This window comes from Triticum urartu, chromosome 2 (assembly GCF_003073215.2).
Source record: "Triticum urartu cultivar G1812 chromosome 2, Tu2.1, whole genome shotgun sequence".
NCBI lineage: Eukaryota > Viridiplantae > Streptophyta > Magnoliopsida > Poales > Poaceae > Triticum > Triticum urartu.
The window spans coordinates 327122924-327131128 of NC_053023.1; positions in this window are offsets into that span (position 1 = coordinate 327122924).

An 8205-nucleotide genomic window follows, 5' to 3' on the forward strand; every position below is an offset into this window, starting at 1 on the left:
TATCTAGAATGAAAGACAGATTGAAGGGCGTGCTTACAAATTATGAAGGTACATTAAAATGTGCAACAGCCTGGGTTTACCCAGCCTTCTTGGAAGATGGCCTCCTCTTGGACAATGTGCCATTGAAGCCGGGCTATTTGAAGTGCTACGTGACTGAAGTAAAGCCTGGATTCTATGAATTTGCAATGAAGAATGTCCAAGGAGACTTCAATGAGCAAAGGACCTTGGGAGAAACACTATTACATCACATCCAATGGCCACGAAAGGAAATGGAGTTCATTGATGAGATTCCTGAAGCCCCGCCAAGAGCAAACACTATCGCCCCTCAACCGGTGACGCTCTCCTTGCCACAGCAGCTCTCGCGGGCTAATGCATCAACCTGTGATCAGCCGACCCGACTTTGTGGCGTATAGGCCATGTCATCCTCTGCCCAAAGCTGCCAGTGGAAAGGCCTACAACTGCTGATGACGCACCACCGGTTCAGATGCTGGATGCTGAAGCAGCGGGGGGAGACCCATCTGCAACACATGCTCAACAAACCAACCTAGTGGAACAAACTGCTAAGCAGTCTGATGCTTCGAAACCACCTGCTAAGCAGTCTGTAGGTCCAAAACCGACTTCTCATCAGTCCATCGGTCCACAGGCGCGTGATCAGCATACCAATGCGTCAGCACTTCCTGCTCAGCAAACCAACACGTTGGCATGCCCACCTCAGCACACCGACAAGTTGGCACCACCTGTGCAGAAACCCGACATAGCTTCAACGCATGGTCAGCAGTCCGCTGCCTCTGCTCCTACAACCTAGTAGTCCGTCACAGCAGCACCGCCAGCTCAGCGGTCCGGCATAGATAAACCGTCTGCTAAGCAGTCCATCCAAGCTTCACCGTCTGCTCGGCAGTCTACCTTGCAGCCAACCAGACGTTCTGCCAGAAATGCTTCAAGTACCAAGAAGGAAGTGGCCAACAAGGCTAAACCCACGAGGAAGCGCAGCGGGAGAGTGAAGAGGAAAGAGAATGATTGCCTCTTACTTAAAGCACTCATCGCCCAGAACCAAATTAATAGCAGCTTGGTCGAATCGGGGAGTAATATTATTTCTGACGCCAAGGATGATGAAGAAGTAGAATTGTTGCTTGCTAAAAGTAAAGCAGTTGTACTTCAAGCATGCAAGTACGTCCATGGTGAGCCATTTCTTGTTGGTGAATACTTTGATAAGTGCAACTCCATTTGCCGCGACATACATGAATATTGCATGGATCAAATGTCAGAAGGTCATCATGGTTTGCTAGTCCATACAACAGAGATCATTTCTGACACGATGATGGTTCCATCAATGTGAGTTTCGAGGACTTACATCTCTTCTTCAACTTCAACGTGCTCGATGCCACTCTTGTTAGATGCCTGATTTTGTAAGTACTTAACAAACTCTGATCAACTTCTCCATACAAGGCTATAAATGATAAACAACTAACTACATTTTATTCCTCTCATTGATTGAACGTGCAGAGAAGAAAAAGGGAGAGTGTGTATTTCTTAGATCCCGCATTAGCAAATGGCACAACATTAGATGGTAAGGACCGACGGGACTGGGCTGTTAACACGGTCGTTCGTATCTTTGAAAACACGTCCCATGCACAATCATTTCTATGGCCATATCATGAATGGTAAGTCAAGTAAACAACCACGCATACACTGATTGTCTTTCAGATTTCGACATCATTCATAAGTTCATGGCTTTCTTAATATGTAGCAATCACTGGATATTGGTATTCATTGTTCCTACCATGAACACAGTTTACTACATCGATTGTCTCAGAGAGTCAACAAATGCTCAGGATCTGATGCATGTTCAGCAATTCTTGGATAGTATTGAATTCTATGATGTTGAAATTAATTTGCATTCATATCTCGTTTAATAATTGATGTTGTTAAAATTCATCATCATTTGCAGTGTGCTCACATTGTGGAAGACTAAACCAGGGAACCTGTTCAAGATGGAACAACCTCTGCAGCACGAGATCGTTTCTCCTGTAACACACCATAATCCGTTATTTTCGGAAAAATTATCCAATAGTCTGCAAATACCTTTCCTTACGCTAGTCAAATGTTCAAGCTTCTAAATAAACCTCTTTCTATTTTGTCCAAAGAAAAAATAATACATCTAACACCGGTAAGGTTGTTCCTAACAGGACAAATACATGACTAATTTTGTACAAAAAATTTCAGTGTCCTCGGCAAGAAGCAGGGACCAACCTTTGTGGATACTATGTTTGCAGACACATGATCTCCATCTGCAAATCTGCTGATAGTTGCGACAATCCTCGCGAATTAGTACTAGTGAGTCTATCTTGATTAATATCTTCTAATCCACTCATATGGCACATTCGAATCTTAAAAATACTGCAGCTCATCCTAAAACCGAGGACCCCTGAACCGCTCCCGGCTGGTGAATTGCCGATGGTTCGGAGATTTATCAGCAACTTCTTCCTGGATCACTACATCAATCCCACTGGTGATAATGAAGATTTCAGCATGCGTTCTCCTGAAACATCGAGTAAGAGTTAGCCTCTAAACATATAACGCATGGATCCATTGTTTTCCATCTGATGAGGTCTTCATATTTCATACACTATGATTAATTATGTAACGCATATATGTGTGGACAAATCATTGGAATTTAGCTACCATATGTTCAATTGTAATTGTTGCGAAATCTGATGAATGTTCTTCCTGTGGACACTATTTGTTCAATTGAAGATTGTGGCGAATTTGCTTTTTGCGTGCTGATTCAAAATGGGATATTTTTAATCGGGGATATTTTTGTTTATTTGTTCAATTGAATATTGGGGCGAATTTGCTTTTTGCGTGCCGATACAAAATGGGATATTTTTGTTTTAACCTGGCAATTGCTCCGCACACGGTTCAACTAGATGAGTGTCTGTGATCCACATCAGAAAGCATACGTCAATCGTAGAGGAACCGTCGGTGATACACAGCAGACCGCAAACAATTTGCAGTGCTACTAGGTGTGCGTAGGGTCTTCGAAACCATTTCTAATATCGTGTTATCACACATGAGAACTGGGAGTAAACCGTGCCCAATACAAGATACAATCCCAGTCGTATTTTTTTCAGGAAACGTGTGGGATCCCAAACGAAAAGCACACATCAGTCTTGCGGCAACCGTCGGTGATACCCAACTAATCACAAACGGTCTGCAATACTTCTATGTGTACGAAGGGACTCCTCAACTGTTTGTGATAGAACATTATCGCAGATGGTAATTGTTGGCAAATGTGTGCGATAGAGTCTAGCATGGCAGACGGGTTACGTAGAAAACTAATGTGCGATGGGGCACAAATCGCACATAGTTCATATGTTGGCCCGTGTGCCTTACATACTGTTTACCAAACGGTTCGTTACGACAGACCGTATGGTTTCACTGCGTCATTAGAAACGCTTAATCACCGATACCACACGTGCAAAAGAATTTAGTGTGTGCTGCATCGCACACGATTACATTTTGGAAAGCCTCTGGATCACTGCTCCATATCCCCAACGGTTTCTGGGTCGTGTGGGAAGGACACCCTATCACACACACTCACTTGGCAACGGTTCCAAATGCCGTCGCGGAAAGGGGTTAAAACCCGTTTGTTTAGGACCGATGCGCACCAGTGTATATGCAAAGTAACACTGTTCGGGGCGTGCTTTGTACGGTTGAACCTGTATAAGTACTCATACTGCTTTCAGCTATGGTTGTTAAGTGCCCCTACTGGTTTCAGTTAAGGTTGTTTAGTACTCCTGCTACTTTTTTAGTCTGTCGTTTTTCTTCCGACCTATCTTCCTCCTGCCGCCAAAACCAAACCAACACCGGTGGGGCCGCCTGCTTCTGCCTCCCATGGTTGGCTGCGCCTCAGCGCATGCATCGCCACCCTACCGTCTCCAAAATCATTAACGTCGACGTCCGAGGCCTCGCCGTCGTCCTCCGCATGCTTTGGTGCGCTCGCCACGGCGCCGCCCTCTCGTGTTGTCAACATGGTCAACAAACAAGAGGAATCGGGAGAGGACTGTACATGGAGAGGATGACAGTAGGGGCCCACCATGTCCATGGTCATACGCAAGGAAGTTCCTCATTTTTTGTTATATAAACTCCATTGTCAGTGTATAGAAAAATAAAATGCTTCCTCCTAGTGGGTTCCTGACATCTGGGACCCACAACATTGTCAGTGTATATAGTCAATTGACAAGAGAACAACACAAGATCGGCTGACACCTGGGACATAGCTGCTCGAGCAGCATTTTTTTGTTATTGTTGAGATGGAGAAGGGTTTAAACTGGGCTGAGGCCCGTCTAGCCCATGCTTATATTTTACGTTCACCACATGACCAGCCCAGCTATTTTTTCTTTGTGAAAATGAGCCCAGTTTTTTTTCTGAAGAATACGCAATCCAGGCCTACTTATTTTTCTACGTCCTGATGGGCTGGAACTCTTTCAAGATGACTGCAAATCTTGAAATTAATATGAAATGGGATGTAAATATAAAAAACAGACGACAAATTGGCAACTGCTTTATAATTTCTGAATTTATTCACATTTTCATATTCCAATTTCACTGGGTTTAACCTAATTTAAATATATCTTCAAAGTACTTTAAATCTGGCTCGACATTTAGGTATTAAAAATAGTTTGAACCCCACCAAAATATGTGAAATTTCGTTTAAATTTTTAACCATGGCCCTGGCCAACAAAAAAACGGACTGCAATAAATTGCATAAGTTGCAATGAGTTGTAAATTATTAAAAAATAGGGAATGGTCTGACTTGTGGGCCTATTAATTTGACGCATATGCAAGACTTTTTTACTTATTATATACGTCAACGAACGATTCTAGCAGAGGCAACTGTTGGATGTCCATCCAACGGTCGTCGTGCTTCTTTCGTCTCTGATCTTCTTGCTCCAGCCGCCAAATCCAGCATTGGCGGGACCGCCTGCTCCCGCCTCCCGTAGCCGGCTGTGCTGCTGCGTTGGCCTCACCGCCCCCTATTACTCCCACCGCTGTCCAGGACATCCCTTTACTCACCCACATCCCTCCAATGATGTGGTTTTGCCACCTCCGGGTCATTCCCTTCCCGGGTCTCGCCGCCGTCCATCAGCTGGTGTTCTCGGCATGGCGTGGTCAACGTGTCAACAAACGACAACATCGGAAGTGGGATGTACATGGAGAGGCTGACAGTTGGGACCCACATGGTCCATGGCCGCACGCAAGCAAGTACCTCCTTATTATGCCAAAAAAAATGAATCCTCCCAATGATAGCTGGGACCCACCAGCTATATCTTGGCACAGAAGGAAATGCCTCCTTATTAAGCAAAAAATAACGAGTGCTCCCCATGACAGCTGGGGCCCACCAGATTTGGAGGCTGACTTGTGGCCCTACTTAGTTGACGTGTATGGAGGGCTTTGTCAACTTAGTGAACAAACGATTCTATCACCAGTGACCATTGGATTGTTAACATCCAATGGTTGTCCTGCTTCTTTAACCTCTGATTTTCTTGCTCCAGCCATCCAAACCACCGTGTGCTCCTGCCTCCCGTGGCCGGCTATGTTGCCGCGGAGGCCTCACCGTCCCTACTATTCCCATCGCTGGCCAGGCCATCCCTCTACTCACCCACACCCCATATTATTCTACGGCAACAGCAGCCTCACACCACAGCCGAACTAGTCAACCCTCGTACTACCCTCCGCATGTTCCCAGGCTCCGTGTCGTTCCCTGCCTCACCATCGTCCATCACCTAGTGCTGTCCACACGGCGTGGTCAACGTGGTCAATGAACAACAGCCGCCGGAAGAGGACTATACGCGGTGAAGATGACAGATGGACCCACCAGCTACATCTTCACACGCAAGGAAGTGCCTCCTAACCTCCCTGACAGCTGGGACCCACCCGGTGGAACCGTACATAGAGTTGTCTATCTGGTCGCGAATGTGTACTTACATACTGGTTGATTGGTCTGTCTGTAGGCTACAACAATGAACCGTGGCCGAGTAAGGAAGGGCACATATCGTAGTAGCATGTCACGCAGTCCCCTCAATATTGTGTACACGTACGTACAGCCAGGGTGCAAGAAAGTAAATACGGCCACGTACGTACATACGTACGGCCAGGGCTCGTGTACATGGAGAGGCAACGGAGGGCAGCGATGGTGTCCTGTTCATCAGCAGCCAACCGGTTGGGTCGGAATGGAGAAACTGCGTCGTGTTCATCGGAAAGCAACGGAATGCGTCCTGTTCATCAGGAGGCAACTGGCTTGGACAGAACAGCCAAAACGAGGCTTGGCATACCGCAGAACGGAGGAAACGGCTTTCTGTTCGACCACCTATGGTCGACGCGGGATCCTGTTCACCGGGAGGCAATTGGCTTGGACAGAATAGCCGAAACGAGGTCTGGCGTACCGCAAAATGGAGGAAACAGACTTCTCTTCGACCTCCTACGGTCGAAACGGGGTCCTGTTGATCGGGAGGGGTGTGGCGTACTGCAAAATGGAGGAAACGAACTTGGGGGGTCCTGTTCATTGGGAGGGGTGTGGCGAACCGCAAAACAGGACTCCATGGGCTATTGTTCATCCACCGTGTACTGCCTCGCTCTAGCCTCCACGGGCTACTGTTCATCCACCGTCGACCTCCTCCAGCCTCCACCTGCGACTGTTCATCCATGGTGTCTCCCTCCTACCTCCACTAGCTACTGTTCATCTAGCCTCCACTGGCTATTGTTCAACCAGCCCTCGACCGGCTACTGTTCAACCAGCCCACCACGGGGTCCTGTTCATCCACCCCCAACCGGCTCGATCGGGTCCTGTTCATCCAGCGGAAACGGCCTCTAGCTACTACCACGAGGTCCTGTTCATCCAACCCCCACCGAGAACTGTTCATCCAACCCCCAACAACGCTCGATGTTCATCAAGAGGCAGCAGGTTCGATCGACTTCAGTTAGCAGTAGTAGCGAAGGAATCGCTCGATCGGGTTCAGTTAACTGCCAGTGACCGATAGATCACTCGGGTTCGCGTAGCCAGTGCAATCGCTCGGGTTCATTTAGAGACCAACGCCTCGCACCCACATGCGCACGTTGATACATCTCCAACGTATCTATAATTTTTGATTGTTCCATGCTATTATATTATCCATCTAGGATGTTTTATATGCATTTATATGGTATTTTATATGATTTTTGGGACTAACCTATTAACCTAGAGCCCAGTGCCAGTTTCTGTTGTTCCATGTTTTTGAGTTCTCCAGAAAAGGAATACCAAACGGAGTCCAATTGACGTGCCAATTTTTCATGATTTTTTATGGACCAAAAGAAGCCCCCAGAGTAAAAGAGTTGGGCTAGAAGAGTCTCGGGCCGTCCACGAGGGTGGGGCGCGCCCTACCCCCCCCCCCTAGGCGCGCCGCCCTATCTCGTGGACGACTCGGGGACCCCCTGACTTGTTCCTGACGCTAAAAATTCCTATAAATACATAAACGTCCAGAAAATAACCTAGATCGGGAGTTCCGCCACCGCAAGCCTCTATAGCCACCAAAACCAATCGGGACCCTGTTACGGCACCCTGTCGGAGGGGGGATCCATCACCGGTGGCCATCTTCATCATCTCAGCGCCCTCCATGACAAGGAGGGAGTAGTTCACCCTCGGGGCTGAGGGTATGTACCAGTAGCTATGTGTTTGATCTCTTTCTCTCTCCTGTTCTTGATTTCGCACGATCTTGATGTACCGCGAGCTTTGCTACTATAGTTGGATCTTATCATGTTTCTCCCCCTCTACATTCTTGTAATGGATTGGGTTTTCCCTTTGAAGTTATCTTATAGGATTGAGTCTTTAAGGATTTGAGAACACTTGATGTATGTCTTGCGTGGGATAACCGTGGTGACAGTGGGGTATCCTATTGATTCACTTGATGTATGTTTTGGTGATCAACTTGCGGGTTCCGTGACCTTGGGAATCTATGCATAGGGGTTGGCACACATTTTCGTCTTGACTCTCCGGTAGAAACTTTGGGGCACTCTTTGAAGTTCTTTGTGTTGGTTGAATAGATAAATCTGAGATTATGTGACGCATATCGTATAATCATACCCACGGATACTTGAGGTGACATTGGAGTATCTAGCTGACATTAGGGTTTTGGTTGATTTGTGTCTTAAGATGTTATTCTAGTATGA